Source organism: Lycorma delicatula, chromosome 3, assembly GCF_047948215.1.
Source record: "Lycorma delicatula isolate Av1 chromosome 3, ASM4794821v1, whole genome shotgun sequence".
NCBI classification, from domain to species: Eukaryota; Metazoa; Arthropoda; class Insecta; order Hemiptera; family Fulgoridae; genus Lycorma; species Lycorma delicatula.
Window position 1 is genome coordinate 121,346,267 of NC_134457.1, and position 18,934 is coordinate 121,365,200.

General features: G+C 28.4%; 1 protein-coding gene across 6 annotated transcripts in view; it reads left to right on the forward strand.

Moving 5' to 3' along the window:
• Positions 1-1,060: 1,060 nt before the first annotated feature.
• Positions 1,061-18,934, forward strand: part of LOC142321950 (uncharacterized) — a 520,381-nt gene continuing 502,507 nt past the window's right edge. For all 6 annotated transcript variants that reach the window (XM_075360498.1, XM_075360499.1, XM_075360497.1 and 3 more), the window contains exon 1: positions 1,061-1,374. The gene's annotated coding sequence lies outside the window, so the exon portion shown is untranslated. The remainder of the gene's footprint in view (positions 1,375-18,934) is intronic.

The window sequence follows — 18,934 nt, forward strand, 5'->3', positions numbered from 1 at the left end:
AAAGGAAAAGAATAGAGTCCAGTGAAATGTGGTATTACAGGTGGATGTTGAAAATTAAGTAAATTTGAATTTGAAATGAAGAGGTCTTAATAGAAATAGGTGAGGAGAGAGAATTTACGGTAGTGTTGTAAAAAGATAACAAGGTCAGTGAATCAAATAATAAGACATTTAATTTTGTAAATTTGATGATAGAGCAACATGTAGAAAATAAAAACTGCAGATAAATGGGAATATATAAATGACTTTGATAGAGCGGTAGCATCTGGTTTCATCTAGACGATGCAGGGTTCGAATCCTGTCAGTTTTGGCATTTTGTATATGCCACAACATTTCCATTTCATATTCCCACTCCCGTGCACAAGCTTCAAGCTTATGAATTAATTAAAAAAATAAATAGTTGGGAATTGAGAACAAACAAATAAATATGTTGAGGGTAAAATATTAGCATAAAAAGAGAATATCATCAAACCAGTAAATTTACTAATGGCAAAAATATTGTATATATATATATATTTTATAGAAAAGGGGTTTTTATTATATAAATAATGAAATAAAAGTATAACAATGTCGTAAGTATATTGCACAATGAATTAAAAAATTTCCGCCTTAGCAGGTTATCTTTCGTTTACGGAATTACGTAGAGAAAGTAGGAGCATATTCATGTAGAATTTATAGGTTAACCGGTACCTTTCTTATTTATTTATAGAATTAAAAGTACCATCTACTACATTAAAATTTTCATTTTTAGTTGTCATCTGGCGTTAACATGTATTTTATTTCGTTTTAACGAGTGCAAGTATATACTGTAATATTCTTTACACTAGGTAAATAAATCTCAGAAAAATATTTGATACAATAACACTAAAAATGGGTAATTATGTCTATTTTCATGATCATAAAAATTAAAAATATATCATTAATGTTATATTATTTATTTTTTTTTTTTGTAAAACTACAGGACTTTTATGGTGGTAAAACGTACCAAGAAAAGTCAAAAAGCGCTTTCTAGTGGTGCTATCTGTAGGAGGCCATTGTATCCACTTACGCTTTCGGAGTTCAGAAGCAGCAGCTGGTCGGTTGACTTATGTAGTGATTGTGTTGATGTGAAAAAGTGTTAATTTGAATATAATTACCGAGTTTTGTTAATGAATTTCCGAATTACTCTAATTTGATATCATTTACTTAATTGAATAGTCCGATTTTACGACTGATCGATATTATGGTTGTACAATAAAAGAAGATAAGTTCATGAAATGTGTCTAACGCGCTCAAAACTTGGATCGATGAAAAAACATTCCTGGGCCATGCCTGACTGACTGGGTTGGACCTTTATGTTATTTTATCGACTTGAATATCAGGATTTCGTCTATAAAGGTAAGAAGTCTTTGGTTAATTACAGTATTTAACTTATTCTTTTATTTTTCAACTTTTTTGTAAGGTAGTTCACTTATAACGTGATATATTATGGAAACATATTTTTTCTGTACACCGATTGACAAATTTTACTTTTATTAAGTGATTTTTCTAATTGATTCATACTTCTCGAATCATATTTCTGTGTAATATTAATGATACAAGTTTAAATATAATTTTTGTTAATTCTTATATTTTGAGGTCGCTTTCCTTATATTTTGAGTGGGTTAATTCCTTTTTAATCACTTAGCGAAGTAATTGATTTTTTAACTGTCATTCTTTATCAAATTATACAAATTGTTTTTTTTTTCTTATTAGGCATTTGTGTTGTACTATACAAATAATAGTTACACGTTTAACTTAGAAGACATGTTATGTATGTGTGGTAGTTTGAAGCTTTTTAGTTAAACCTAACCTTAATATCCATAATTTTTAGTTAGAAATATATTTTTATTTTTTGGATTGTTTACATAATTAAGCTGCTTGTTATTGATTAATATAAGGTAGAATATTAATAATTATTAGTATTGCACTACTAATAGGTGTGCACTTATATATGTGATTTAATTACCATTAATTTTATTCATTTATTGGTTATCGTTGTTTAATTTTATATGTTAGTAAATGGGAATATTTATGGAATTAAAACAGTTTTAATATTGCCTGGTAGATAAATAAAAGTATATTCATGCAGTACAGTTTTTTATCTTCATAAAATCCCTACCATTTATTTTTGTAATAAGAAATATAATGTAGGATATTTATTTTCCAGTATTTTATTTAGTATAGTTATTTAATTTAGCCTATGAAATACTGCAGTATTTGAGTTTAATTTCTAACTAATTAAAGTTATATGTTGCCTAAATTTTATTTTATGTAAATACTTTTTATCATAATTATCATTTTTCATGTTCTTTGATAAATGATTAAGATTCTTTCAGTGGTGTAAAAACAGCTGTCTTATATCTTTTTTTATGTAGACTTTTTTGGTAGTTTTATCACAATTATCATTTTTTACATTCTTTGATAAATGATTAAGATTCTTTTTGTGGTGTTAAAACAGCTGTTATGTACTCTTTTTATTTATGTAAACTTTAGGTGGTTTTCTTGTGTTGGTGAGGTATAATTTTTACCATTCAGCATTTAAAAGTTAATAATATTAACTTAGTAAAATTTAAAAATGTTTGTACATATATTTTCATGTACTTAGTGTGTTACAATTTTATTTTGATATTGACTACTGCTTTGGTTTAAATCATCTGTAAACTAATGTATGTGTGTTAACATCCAATAATCCTTTGATGTTAATTCTATTTATATATATTCCTTTTCCTATTTTGTTGTGAAGCAAATCCTTGTAACTTATGCATGAATCAGTTTATATTTTATTGTACTTTATAGTTATAAATATGTAAAATCAAGCTCAGCCTGAATGAACATCTCCAGATCAATTTAAAAAAGATTACATTTTTAAAGAGAATGTATGTAAAATAAAAGTAAACTTCCTCACCTTTGAAAAAAGAGTAGTTATGAAATTTATAAATTCAATTTTGAATAATTAAATAATAATAATAAACATATCAAAGTGATAATTTTTTAAAGATTAAAACTAAAAGTTTATGTAAAAACAATTTTTACTGTTACTTTAAGTATTGATAAGAGTGATAACTTTGAAATTACGTATTTTGTGTAGCTATCAGTTGATTTGTCTTTTGTTTTAGTTTTGCAAGCCATTTGCAGACTGCATATTTTAATGCTTCTAAATTTATGTCTTCAAGTTATAGCATTATTAAATAACTATTTCCATTTATTGGATATATTGTACCCTTGTGCAGTATTTCATATATTTTTGCGTAGTATTTTCATCATTCTTAAAGAGGGCATCTTAGTTTATGCTTTTTGTAAAGTTATTTTAATTTTTTGTTTTGTATGATTTAAAAAAAAAAGAAAAGTTTATTCTGTAAATATTAAAAAGTTCTCTTTCTAGTATTAATAGGAACAAATTTCCTTTGAAAAATTGATTCTAACAAATCAAACATATATGATTAAGGATTCCTGTTATATATATATGTATATATAAAACAGGAATTAATATTAATATTAATTTGAGAGAATTAATATTAATAGCAAATCATATACCTCTAATAATTCATTTACTCACTTTTATATGTATTTTCACTTAATTAAGATTTATGTTGTTCACTGTTTTAGAGTAATTATTGATTTCTTTTAAAATTTTCTTTCCTACAGTAGTTTGGTTTATGTATAGATGAAACTTTGGCTAATTTAAAAAGATTGTGTGCAAACAAGAAATCAGACTTGGAATTTTAAGTGTATATAATTGATTTATTTAACTTCTTTAATTAGTTCCAAGTTATTTTATGTAAATTTTAACAAAAATATTAAATAGAAATATTTAAATTCTCTATCTACAACTTTTTTCTTTTAAAAGGCAAAGGAAGTACAGTATTTGTGGAGTTTCCTAAATTATTGTAAATATAGAACTCAACAGAGTTCCAAAATTGTTGATGTGCAACAACAGTTTTTGTTTGTTGTTGGGAAAAATGTTACCCTTTTTCTTCATTTAAAAAGGTAACAGAGTAAAAATATATTATATTGATTTACAAGTAATCAGTTATTTAAAAAAACTAAACTTAATTTTGATGAGTACAGGGCTCTTTATCCCAGCTTTTGGATTTTGAAGTACACAGAAGTAATTATAATGTAGTCATTTACATGTCTTGCATAAATATTCATAGTATTTACTCTTATTTTATTGATTGTTAACATTAATAAATTGATAGCCATAGAAGAGTAATATTAGCAGCTGAAGTAACCATTAGAGACACCTTTTGGTTCTTAGATGATTTTTACTCTTTATTTTTAATTATAATTTAGTTCCCATATTGTTAGATCAATGTTATAAAAATCACTTTAGTGTAACTTATAATTTGTTACAAGACAATTAATTTAACAATCAAAATATGCTGTGTGTATATTTTATTAGTTACAATTTTTATCCTCTATATATACTTTTCTACATTTGTACAAAAAGTTTTTTTTGAACTATCAAAATATATTTCTGGATAATAGGTGAAAACACCTTTTATCTTATGGGGGGAACACTTCCACATTTTCAGCCTGATAGTAAAAATAAATTTATAAAGTTTATAAAATTAAAATTTGACTTTGTCTATGATACAGTAGAAAATCTTGAGGACATATTTTCATAAGGTGTTCTGCCACACCCTTTTTAGAATTGTATTTTGGTGGTATACATATATTTTTCAGACATTCTTTTGTAGCTCCGAATTCTAATGAAAAATTTAAAAAAAAGTTTGAATAAAACTTGCTGTTACATTCAAAAAAGATAAAAACTATTCAACAGTTGTGCATTTGTGGAATTATATTTTCATTTTGTATATTATTATATATTTTATAAATTGAAACAGAAGTTTTAAAACATTTTAAGAAAAATTCATGCATATTATTTGAAGTAAACAAAATTAAATATATATTCAAAACAGTTCTGCTTAAACAGACAAAGAAAATTATTCTTGAATAAAGAGTTTATTTTTATTCATTTTTTATTGTAAATAATTTTAATACTATCTGTTACTTAGTTTCAAATATTATTTCCAATTATTTTCACGATTAAGGATTTACAGCTGCTGTGGTTATTTTAACCAGACATTAATTCACATTGCCTCAGATGACCTTATTCATTTTCAATGCATTACCATTTTAAGTTGGCTTTTGAACTCAATTCCAAATCAGGTTGAAATTTTTATAATTTTTTTGAGGCAAATGTAGATTTTATAATACAGTCTGACAAATCTAAATCAGTTAGTTCCATTAAGCGCATCAATCAGAAGTCAACATGTCTGATTTACTTTATCAAATTTTTATATTTTTAACCGAGCTCTATTCCTCACTGTTGGCTGTGTGTATTGCTTTCATTATCGGTATATAATTCAAGCGCAAACTGAATACATGCATCAAGTTTATAGGTGTATAGGTATAGCTGACAGAAAATTTGTACTTACCAGTTAGTGTCTATACTTGATCACATGCTCAATTCTGATTGTATGTCTATGTGAAATACCAGTTAAAAATATGGAGAGAATATGAATGGTCAGCTGTTTTTGATTTGCACGTCATAACAAGAATGAATTTTACTATTAAAATTATTAGTATTAAATAGTCGCTATCAATAAATTATCCTTTACTATTTTGCACACACAGTATACCAAGTTTTGCTACAATTTCATGGCATTTCATCAATTCCCCATCTTTTCCAATGTAGGAGTGTGAAATTCTTTTAAAAGTGGCATTGGATTGCAAATTCAAAGTATGTGACAGCATTGCTGATCATAATTTGGTAAGATGGCTGAAGTAGCAAAATTTATAAAGTTTTTAAAATAGTAGTGGTTTTTTAATTCTTTCATGTTCATATGAGAACCCATTATTTTGTATTTATTTATATTATAATGCTAACAATTTTTATATACTATTCTAAAATAAGTAAATTAAGTAAAATATATATTTTTTATCTATATGAATTTTCAAATAGTTTATCACTAATTTATTATTATTATCTTAATTTACTATTGTGCTTGGTATGGTTTTTTTGTACTATTGTTTTTATTAATATTTTCATAATCGCCAATTTTTTAATGTTTAATTTTGGGTATTTGGTTTTGATGAGCAGGGTAAAAGTATGAAACCTTTTATTGGCATCAAAAGAATGAATTTCTTTGTTATACTTCACTTTTTATTTAAGCTGTAATTATCTGTTAAGTTATTTACTCTTAAAATAATCTCTCTCTCTCTCTCTCTCTCTGTGTATGTGTGTGTGTGTGTTTATATATGTATTTGTATCACTGTCAATACTGTAACTTTGCGTGCTCAGAAAGCTGTTTTACCTGATTATTTTTCTGATTTATATTTGTTGCATTTAGTGGTTTTTTTTGCTTGTAAAATTAAATCTTAGTTTAAGAATAACTCTGATTTTGGTGAAATTATTGTGCCCCATCTGAGTTCTTCTGTGAAAAATGAGCCGGATTTCCAGTGTTGTAACTGTAGAAGTATGGTCTGGTTAATGGCAGCAGTTGAGTTACAGTATGAGTTATTCTTGTATAATTCACTGTCTTGTCATAAAAACAGCTGCTGCATAATTACATGATTTTTACTAATATTTTATATATAATTAACAGCAGATATATTTTCAGTAATGTGCAGTTAGATCAAGTTATAATTGTAGTTGTAATGTCATACAAAGTATAATTTTCTTACAACAGTAAGACCTTTGTGGATTCATGAATCTGTATTTGGGGATTTTAGACCTTTGTTTTATATTAACAGCAGGTAGTGTGCTCTATTGATATAACATTTAATATAATATCAAGGATGAATCATCTTTTGATATTAATCCATAGTAAATATTATTTTATTTATTGGCTCAAATATTAAATGAAGCCAATAAAACCATAATTAGTTGTTTTCCTAATTGTTAGGTCAAAATGAGGAATTGTACAGGTGGCCATGTTTTGTGTAATACACCAGTTTCTTTATGAACAATAGTAAAATTTAGTGTGGCCAGTAAAAGGATGTGATCGTTCATGTAAATTAAATTATGTTCCGTTTGCATCCAATGTAGTTTGTACCATGTAATGTTACAGTTCAAATTATCAGTTTGATTTATTACTGATTTGAGTGATTTTTATGCCAAATTCTCACTTAATTCTAGAAAACATGAACAATTAATTAAGAGATAAAAAAGAAGTTCAAATAAAGATTTGATTTTTTGTTATAAGTGTGCATAAATTTGTAATGTTACAATTTATTTATAGTATAATTATTGAACGTTGTCATTATCCTCATGTTTTAAGAACTTTATATTTTGGGAATACTTATATTTTCCTTTTTTGTATTGTTTTATTGTGTTAAACTTGAACAAATCTGATGTTGAAGTCTAGCCTTTGAAAGCATTAAGGTGGTATTGCCACTGTGTACCATTGAGGAAGATGAATTATTATCATGTTTCATACTTATTACTTAGTTGTATAATGTATTTGTATTACGCCAGATAGAAATTTGAATATTGTTGTATGAATACTGTATTAAGTTATCTTGTCTAGTGTTAATTCAAAATATGTTTTTGTAGTTTACAAATAAATTATACATTTTATTGGTTTTCATTATTTCTGTGAATATTTGAATCTTTACCTTGATGTTTTAAAATCTTTATAGGATAGTAAGTAATTAGGCCATCTTTTCAATATTAAAAGTTGTCCAACCTCCTCCTTTGATTGTTAGATCCTTTGTTAGTCATTATGAATGCAATTTTTTATTAATAACAGTTTAATATTACTATTAAGGAGTTTTATTAATAGTGTTATTTGTTCCAGATGTTTTTACATTTTCTAATGAAGTACATTAAATCTGCTGTTATGACTGTGTGTAAATGTTTTGTTACTGCCTATAAACACCATAAATTTAAGTGGTTCACATTAGGTTATTATTATATAGCACTTCATAGTGTGTTTTTCCCTAATGGAAAAATTGTAATCTTATCACTTTCATTTATCACAATTAAATGCGATTATGTTTTTCCTTTTCATGATCGACACCGTTAGTGGCTTTATCTAATTTATTATTTTTTTATTTTTTAATGTGCAAGGTTTCCGAAACAGAATTTCAAGATTTAACAATCTAATAACTAAAACTGTGAATATCGGAAGGTAATTTTTGTTGTAGTGAAAGGAAATTATTAAGTTTTTGTTGGCAATAATGAGCATTACCTGTGTTTGCTACTTGATGTCAACATGACGTCTATGGAAAGCAATATGCAATGTTTCTTATGGTTCGTGGAATTTAAGTCTGTTGTTATTGTTCAGCTAAGTTTAGGCAGACTTAGCTACACGATTGCTAAGTATTGATAAAGAGGTTCCAAAAGATGAAATAAACGGGTGACATGAAAAATAAACAGGAAGAGAGAGTTAACTCCTGGAAAAGTTAACCCTCAAGTGATATGTCTCGCTTTTATTACATTGTCTTGCGTTACTAGGCTGAGAACATCACTCCCGTCGTAGTTTGAAGCTGAATATTCCTCAATCCACTTTATTTGTTATATCGAAGATATTACAATTACGCTCATCCTAACTCCAACCGAGATACGTAATTTAATCCGATGATCGTTGTAAAAATTCCGAGTTTTATAATTTGTGCTATGTAAGTATAACGCGAAAGAATAGTGAAAATGTCTTGGGACGTGTTGTATATCTTTAAATGTGTCGTATGGCATTATTTATATCTGTGGTTACGTGAATCACTAAATCAGCATAAATGCGGAATTTAGAAGTTTGAGATAATAAATGAGATCGATGAAATCGCTGAGCTTTGCGTTCTAGTTTAGCGTAGTCTCAGTTACAGAAACGTTACAGGATCGTTATTCTTTGCAGAAGAATCATTAAGGCCGTCGACTACTTAATGCTAGGTATTCTTCAGTTGTTTCGTTTCCCGCAAATTAATGAATACAGTTAGGTAGTAGCATCAGTGTAGCAAGTGTAACCCACCGGGTTGATCTAGTAGTGAACGTGTCTTCCCAAATCAGCTGATTTGGAAGTCGAGAGTTCCAGCGTTCAATCCTAGTAAAGGCAGTTACTTTTATACGAATTTGAATACTAGATCGTGGATACCTGTGTTCTTTGGTGGTTGGGTATCAATTAACCACACATCTCAGGAATGTTCGAACTGAGACTGTACAAGACTACACTTCATTTACACCCATACTCATCCTCTGAAGTAATACTTGAACGAGTAATTTCCGGAGTCTAAGACAGGAAAAAAGTATAGAAAGTGTAGTGTAGTTTCAGTACACTTCAGTTTGGAGGTTCTCGTCATCGCAAATCAGCTGATTTCGAATTTGAGAGTTCTGAGGTTCAAATCCTAGTAAAGGAGTCCGTATAAAAGTAAATATCTGTACAATAATAAAAATCCGTATAAAAATATCTACTTTCATACATATTTTAATACTATATCGTGGACACCGGTGTTCTTTGATGGTTCGATTTCAATTAAACACACATCTCAGGAATGGTCGACCTTAGACTGTACAAGAATACACTTTATTTACATTCATACATATCATCCTCTGAAGTAATACCTTAAGGTGGTTCCGGAGGCTGAACAGAAAAAGAAAGTTTGGAGGTTAGAAATGTGGAGAAAGAAAAAATTTCCTAGACGGTAGAAGACGGCCTATTTTATTTCCTTACCGTGATGTCCAGATCTCACCCTATTGGATTTTTCCTGTAGCCATATAAAGAATAGTGAAAGTTTCAAAATTTTGAACAAATGTGTAAAAGTTTAATGGAAGCTGTTATTATGATCTTTAAAGATATAGCGAACGCGAAGAAAAGATCATTTTTATGGTGCGTAAGAGTGATTGTATTGAAGCGATAAAATAAACATTCTAGTTTCATCGAATAAATCGAAGCAAAAATTGTTGAATTTCTTTTTTGGAGACTTTGTATTTGATTATACACTGTAAATGCTTTACTGTATTGCGTAATGACATCGTTACGACTTCTTTTTTTTTGCTGTTTGCTGTTTACTTCACTTTTTGCAGTTTACTGTATTTATTAATGAAGTCGGCTGTGAAATTTGGTCTAGATTAAGATTTTTAATAAAATAATTGCGTGGTAATAAATTCACATGAAGTATTAAAAAATATTAATGGCCGATAAACTTATTGGCATATTTGTTTATGACCACTAGCAAGTAGTTTTAATTGTAGCCAAATGGCACTAGCCAATTCCTTACATTAGCGTTTTCTGCAGCTTAAGTTATCTACGGGGGTTAACTGTTCTTATGATGGTTTTGTATAATATTTTATTACTACTTAAGGAATATTTGGATGGTTATTTACTGGTTGTTGATTAACGAATAAAATAATTTTGTAACTTTGTTAATATGAAAAGAAGGTGCACTTAATTTCAGTTGTATACAGCTAAAATTTTCGGCACAGTTTTCTGTAGGGAATTTGGTGATCAGTTTTTTATCTGCGGAATTTTTTATAGCAATTTATTCAAACTATTAAAAATTAACAATTAATAAGAAATGTATTTTCAATAATCATTGATGTATTTCATGACAAAAAATTTGAGTAAGATAGACGTGATTTTTGTATATTCTTAAAATAAATCATTTCCTTTTATAGTAGAATTATAATTAATTACATTAAGTATATATTTTAATTAATTAATTGTACATATCAGGCATAAAAAATTAAACAGAAAAAATTTAAACTTTGAAATATTAGATAACGTTTGTATTCCACCTCTCAGATACTAAATACCGCTGCAAATCTTTTATATATTCAAACAGAAAATTTCTCTCTTCAAATACTATTTATGAAAAAATTCCATCGTCATTGCATAAACAAAAATTTTCACCCTTGTTTAGTGAAGACAAGTTTTAAGTACGATTTCAGGTAACAAATTAAAAAAAAAATTTTTTTTTATCCTTTCAAAAAAAAAAGATAGTAAAATAAATAGCAATCTTAGACTTTCGTCAGCATGGTTTTCTCGTAAAAACGTAAAATGAAGTTATTTAAATTCTTGAAATCTGCTTTCAAGAAAATTATTATAAGCAACAGTTTATATGTTAGAATTACTTACATGTTAGAATCTACAATATGTCAGATAAAGTATGTATCTTTAGAAAAATTGTTATATTGACATAGTTATGGATAAATGACTTAGTGAAGCGATACCCTGTTTAACTTGACTTTTTGAAATTTCATGTGTTTGTGACGGAACGACGAAAGTGTAACATTTTTTCTTCCTTTTTCATTTTTTATAAAAAACGATTGCTGCTATTTTTCTTACACATGAGTGATGGAGGGGTAGTTTCTATCAAGTCACTAACACGTGTTTTCCCCTCCACTCAAGATGTTCACTATTTCCAGTCTCTCTCAGACGCTTTATGTTGGAATACGTCACTTGTTAAGTTTAACGTTTGTCTTTGATGTGAAAATGTTCTCTTATTATTGTATAGCATTATACCGTACATTTCTCGATATACTATTAAATATATTAACTTATTTTTATGTTTTCCCCTCGGATACCTTATTTGTAAATAAGGAAAAAATATGTATGTAATTTATGACACTGACTATTCCTACAATTGGTTAGACTGAAATTAGATTACAATTTCGTTTTGGCACTTCATTTTAATTGTCACTTTATTAATGCATGACTTGTAGAACTTAATTTGTTTAATTCGGTACAAAGTGAGTGAGGTCTTACTGTTCACAGTATTACCTTTCTTCAGAATCAAGTTTCAGAATATTTTAGATAAGTTTCCTGCAAAACTTCAATAAAACTTAGAGTATATTACTTATATATTAAATATAAAGCTTTAAATGTATTTAAACTTATTAACTGAATTTAATATTGATGTAGACAAGCAACAAATTCTGATGAATGTGAATAGACAAGTCTACTCTACACGGCTTCATCCGAATTATATAAACTTACAAATTGCAAATCTGTTAGAGGAATAGACCTGTTGTGCCTCGGATTTATTTTTTGGTTATCTGAAATATTAAGCGTTGAGCATAATATAAGCAAATATTTGAAAATGGTTGAAGAATGTTTTTCAAAAGGCGTTTTAGACAGTGGAGGATTCCTTAATTATACATTGAGTAAAAATTGAATATTTTTATTTTTAATTTTAATTTTGATATATTGATATTAATAGTATATGAGCAAAAGATTTTATTTTTCCTAAATAAATAATGTATCTTATAATATTCAAAACGTTTACGTCGTTAAGAAGGAAATAAATAAATAACAGGCTTATAGGTATGATTTTATAATCCTCGTAAGAATCTAGAACATCCCGTGAAGCCCTTGTACTTTTTACAGATTTGTACACTATCCGCCTCACCCCAAAATAATGGCTGCCGCCGACGTAGAACTGGTTTTGAGATCGTCTCGATTTCTGTTTGTATTTCCTGCAACCGAACTCGCGCGTGTGTGAGTATAATTGTGTTTAGTTTGAAAATACGGATAATAATGCTATCAAGACTGGTGATTATTGGTGGTTTATTTGCATCTAATTAAAAGTAGGTAGATAATTCTTTCATTATATGTAAGTTCTATATAAACTAATTTGATTTGTTTGATAGAAAGATAAAAGTTTTTATTATTAAAAAATTTTTTTTTAATGTCGTTTCAGGATAAATATTTTTATATTTTTTTGATTAACCACAGTGTTTTAATTTAATTACTAGGAAGTTAAGAACAATTAATTTTTAAACATAGTAAATTATTTTAGAAGGGATTTTTATTGTTTTCTTTCCAAGGATGGAAATTATGTACCATGTTTAATTAGTTATGGTATTACGGTACCATAAATGTAGAATTTAAGTCAAGCAATGGGATCCACGATTCATAAAACGTAAATAAATGTGGTTTTTTGCATTAGGTCCATAGATGAAAATCCATACGAGTAGTTTGTAAATTTGAAGCATCTGAGTAGTAAAACTTTTTTTACGAGTAGTGATTTAAATAAGTTCATATTTTTAAGGCAATGAATGGGAGAATGTTGTTTGTCAGATAAAATTGACAAACTAATTTTTTTGTTCTCCTATATAAGATACTGTAAGTACGTTAAGGATAAAATTATTCTCTGAAGTACCCTTAAGAGGTTGTCGGATGTAATCGATTACAAGTAGCGAATGAAACATTTTATTAGGAATTTTTCTGGTAGGATGCATTGTTTGAATATGACAGACAATAAATCCTCGATGTGGATTTATTATAACTGCTTCGAAAGAATACTGAATGAACGCATAGTGGCTTATTTATGTGGGTGAATACCGTTTTTATCATTTTATTCTGTTTCTGGGACTCTCGCAAAATTAATACCTCAAATACTTTGCATGCATCGTAGGTGTAAGAAAGACTGGGATATACTTGTGTAAAAAATTAATTTATCTATTTTTGTTGGGAAACTGCATTGTAACAGTTTCCATTCGAGGAAAGTCTGTAAAAATAATATATCGCACGTACAAAAATATCGTCAGCAGTAGATAAACTATACGCTTAACTTAAATCTGCAACCATCGTGTAGGATTATTACTGAAAAGCCAAAAAAATGTGCGCTAGAATTACATTCAGTCAGTAATACTAGGAAAATAAATGTTAATGTTTATTTTGGTAAAAAAAATAAAATTTTTTTAAAAATTTTTGTCGTGGACTTGCCGATAAATTGTGATAAAAAAGAAAAACATAAATTTATTCTCGATTTTTCGTAATAAAAAAAACGTTTTACATAAATTTTTATCGAAATAAATTTTAATCTGTTTTTTTTTTTTTTTAATAAATATTCATCGTATTATTTTAATTATCCATCCCTTTTTTATTCGTGTTTTCTTCGTTACTCTGGTGTAGAATTTATGTGCCACATTACTTTTCTCGCTCTCAGGTGCGTTGTTCTTGTGAGATAGAACCCTTATGAATTATGTACATGTTATTAGAGTGCTACTTACTGTTTTCTGGGTTTTAACGTTTAAGATATATCAGACACCATCTTATGATTATAAAAGCGTACAATGGTTCGTATAAGATTTCTATTTTCTTTTACAACTATCGTACCTATATTTTTCTTTTTACCGTTCCATCCGGTTTTATTGATATGGCTACAGAGACTATTTGTCTTGCATAATAATTAATTTAGCGAGTATTAATTTTAATTTATTCCTTAAGTCTAGGAAATGAACAATTTGTTATTTTAGTTCTGATTATAAAATTAACTGTACATTATTTGTTACAAAATAAAATTAAAAATTTCAGTTTTTTAGAAATTATATATTCCTCGTTTCAGTAAATTCTTTCGAGATATCTTGAAAATCAGGGTCATTTTTTAAAATTTATTATAAACCATGGAAAGAAATATAGTTTTTTCTTGAAATGTAATGTTTATTTCTTGTCTTTCTTTAACAACGAAGCACGAAGGAAAGGAAATATGATAATCGCGAAAAATCTCGGTTTTCAGATTTCAACGGAAATATCCATATTGACCATCCCTGAATCCATTCTGACTATTTCGGCGTGACGTCTGTGCGTACGTATATATCTCGCAAAACTCAAAAAATCTTAGCCGTAGAATGTTGAGATTTTGGATTTAAGACTTGTAACATCTAGTTGTGCACCTTCCCTTTTGATTGCAATCAACTGGGCTAAAAATGTGTATACAGTCAGACTTCTAAATAAAGCGGAGTTTCAATTTTGAAACATTTTGATTTTGAACTTTTTTTTGACTGCGGTAATAAGCTCTTGTTGAGAGCTTTTCAACTATGTATCATAAGTGGTACTTATTTTGATTCGTTCCAGAGTTATTCTCAAATAAAATTTTAATTAATGAAGTATTTGGATCTTAGAAGGGGAAGGCACATCGGTTCGAATCCGACTTCATATACATTTATTTTTTTTAACTTTGATTTTAGTTTAAATATATTGATTTATTAATAAAACTGATAAACAACATACCTTTTGTTTCCTAACATGCGATACATGTTTTTAATCTGTTTTTTTGATGCTGATAACAAATGTGAACTCAGAATCTTTCTATCATTCACCATTTTTGAAAAATGTTAAAATTTTAATTAAAGGATTTTTTCATTTTCAACGTATAGTTAGAGTTTTAAGCTCCTATATTGTATTTAGTTATCTCATTTTTTATTGTTTAATTTTGTTTACATTATTTTTAAGCTATAAATAAACAGTACTAGACAAAGAATTAAATCATATCATAGTCACATATTATGACATCATATTAAGTACTGAAGAGTGAGCCTTCATGGACAAGATTAATCATGTCTCTGCATGTCAAAACATGTAACTGAAAACACAGCTATCTTGTTTTGTATATTAAGCATTGGATTTAGGAATGAATTAATTTTGATCATTCATATTGCTGTCTTATTAACAATGTCTTGTCATAATGCCTCGAAATTGTGTAAATGATGTGGATACCTTTTTTTATGTATTTGGTGAGTTCACCGTAAAATCAAATAGAAAATACATTACACCTTTAATTAAAAAAGAATATCATTTGTACTTTCAATGTAAAATTGGTGATCAGGATAAGACGTGGGCTCCTCATATGTATGCACTAATTGTTCTGTACATTTAAGAGGGTGGCTGAAAGGTACACGGAAGGCTTTGCCATTTGGTGTAAACCAAATTGCCATTTGGTTTACACCAAATGGCAATGGCTTGGCGTGAACTATAGGATAATGTAACCGGTTGTTACTTTTGTTTAACAAGTGTGTCTGGAATTTCTAAAAAATCTAAACATACTGTAAAATATCCTCATTACAGTCTGCAATCAGGCCTGTATCTCACAGTGAAATTATTCCAGTTCCTGAGCCACCTTTGAAAGTATGTTTCAAAAGTATGTATGATGAAGAATCATACTGAATAAGACAATGATTTTGATTGTGAATTATCCAATAAGCCAGATCTTATATCACAAGGTGAATTAAATGACTTGGTTAGGGATTTAAATTAATCAAAAATCAAGCTGAACTGTTAGCATCAAGTCTGCATGGTTGGATTCACTTCAAAAAATACAAAAAATTTGGGCTTTCGAAGCCAACAAAAAGAAGTTTCTCAGTACGTTATTGATGAAAATAATTTGGTTTATTGCACAAATATTGATGAGATTATGTTGCATTTAGGACAAGTTCATAAACCTGAGGTCCAGCACCTTTTCATAGATTCGTCCAAGTGTAGTTTAAAAGTGGTTCTACTACACAACATTCACAAATATCCTTCAATACTAATCGCTTATGGTATTAATTTGAAAGAGACATACGATGTGATGAAAGAGTTCTTGAAAAAATAAATTATAAAAAACATAGCTGGATCATACGTGGTGATTTGAATTTTATAGCTATTTTGTTAGGCATGCAGTTAGGGTATACTAAGTACATGTGTTTTCTTTGCGGGTGGGACAGCCGAGCTTAGGGATAAACATTATGTTACCAAAGAATGGAAGAAACGAGACAACTTAAATCCAAATGGTAAACATATTATTCATGAGCCCTCAGTTGAACCGAAGAAAATATTTTTATTCCCTCTCTATATCAGGCCTGGACTAATGAAAAATTTTGTAAAAGCAATGAAGAAGGATAGTCCCGGATTTTTGTAAAGGCAAAAATTTCTGATTGTAAGTGAAGGAAAAGTTAGTGAAGGAATATGTGTTGGTCCTCAAATAAGAGATGTGGTCAAAGATGGTGTATTTAACTCGATGATAAATTATGTAGAAAGTGCAACTTGGGGTTCATTTAAAGACGTTTGCAGAAATTTTCTCGGCCAATAAAAATCCGACAATTACCATAATATTGTTAATCAATTTCTTACTTCATAGAGAACTACGGGGTGTAATATGAAAATACATTTCTCCCACTCATCTGTTTTTTCGCGGACAACGTCGGAGACGTAAGTGACGAACACGGTGAACGTTTCCACTAAGACATTTCGGTGATGGAAAGCCGCTGTAATTCGGGATGTGCCTGAGGCTGTTTATAAAAGAAAAGCATCAGCGAAATCATTCTTACACAGTATGGCCATGCAAAATTATAAATTTTACAGATTTTAACTATATTTTTCCCTTATTTTTTTTTTGAAGCGTAATTTTTTTAATATTAAGGGTGGTAGAAAACTTGTATTTACAATTATAGATTACAGGTGAATTTATATTACAGATCTGTAATGTACGCAAAAAAGCAATTCAAGAAATGTTATCACACGTAGAGAAACATTAAAAAATTTTTTTTGTCTATCAGTGTAATTCCTCTGATTGTAAAAAAAATTAAAAAATCATAATTCAATAATAATAATACAAAAAAATGAAAAAAATGAGAAGTTATGAGTGAAATAGAATTTTATGTACTTTTCATTTTAATTCAAAAATTTTTACATTTAGATGTTAATAATTATTAATAAATCAATACATTTAAATTAAGAAAAAGAAAAACTAAAAACATATATTTATATGAAATCGGATTCCCAACTGATGTGTGCATGATACGGATCCTACACGTTCTCATTTAAACCAGATATCTACTTGAGCGATGTGAAACGAAATTAATATATAAACTAATATAAAATGCTAAGGAAATTTTTAGCAGCAAAACATGTGTATATGTAATTTAATAGGCATACTAGGAAGGAAGTCGTGTGGTATCCACGTCAGATGTTTTTTTTCACTTTTCAATATTCCAGCAAGATTAATACGATTGTTCAATCTATGAGTCAGCATATTTGTCCCTGTTCCAAAGAAATCTTTGTCTTTACGGTGGAGTCAGTTTAGCATTTTCTTTGACGTCGTCATTGCCAATAAAGTTCTTACCAATTAGCGTCTCCTTAAATGGACCTAACATGGAAATCCCATGGAGCCAAGAAAGGATGTTAGGTGGTGCGATAGTACTTTCCGATGAAATTTGTTGATGATTTCTCGAGTTACCTGAGATTTACGAGGGTGGGCGTTATTGTGAAGCAGATCAAGGGTGTTTTTGAACGCTGCTGGCTTCAGTTTGTTGTGAAACATATCGCAGCAATATGTGCTGTTTATTGTTGGCTGACCTAGAAAATTGAAAAAAATTGCATATTTATTGAAGCATATTTACAGCTGGAAGGCTATTAATGTTGTAAGTTCTCTAGACCGATTTTGTCAAAGTACGAGTCTGCTTCCAGGCGGTCACCATACTCTGTACTACATCGATTTATCGTTCTATTCCAAATTTTTCGACCTTGGTCAAGAGTAAAAGTTTCCAAAAAGGTTTTTCTTGAAAAAAGTTTAAATTTTGATTTTTTAATTTAGTTATTTATCACTTTATAGTGATTATGTCCGAGAAATCTTTTTGATGTTGCGATACTCCAGCCTTTTATTAATAATATTTTTATTTATTTTTTAATTATCTTAACTATCGTTTTATTGTGAAATTTCTTCTAGCTTGAATTAAAATTTATAAAAATCGACAAAACTTTTTTTCTTTTTAAATAAATTTGTTTTCTGGTCATTTTTTCCGAATTCTTTGTAGTTTCTTTGACGATCAAAGTATTTTTCCTTGTGTTATGTTTGATGTATTAAAAAAAGGTTAAAATGCTCTTTGTTTGGCCTAATTTAAGGTTATTAAAAGGTCATTAAGTGAATAGAAAACCGCATGTAGTAGTATTTAGAAACTATGAAAACCTTTTAGGTTTTCTATTTTTTGTTAAAAAAATCCGGGAAGTTAATCCGGGTTGCTAAAAAACGTCTGGTATTAAAATCACCTAAAGCGTTATACCTTGTGTTGATCTCGTTTAACTGATTTTTATCATCTGTTTAATACTGCGTATTGGATCCTTAGTGGGAAAAATCGCAATTTGAAAATAATTTTTACTTAAAAATATGAAATATTTCTATGAATAGGATCGATAATGCAGTGGTCTATTGGTGAACT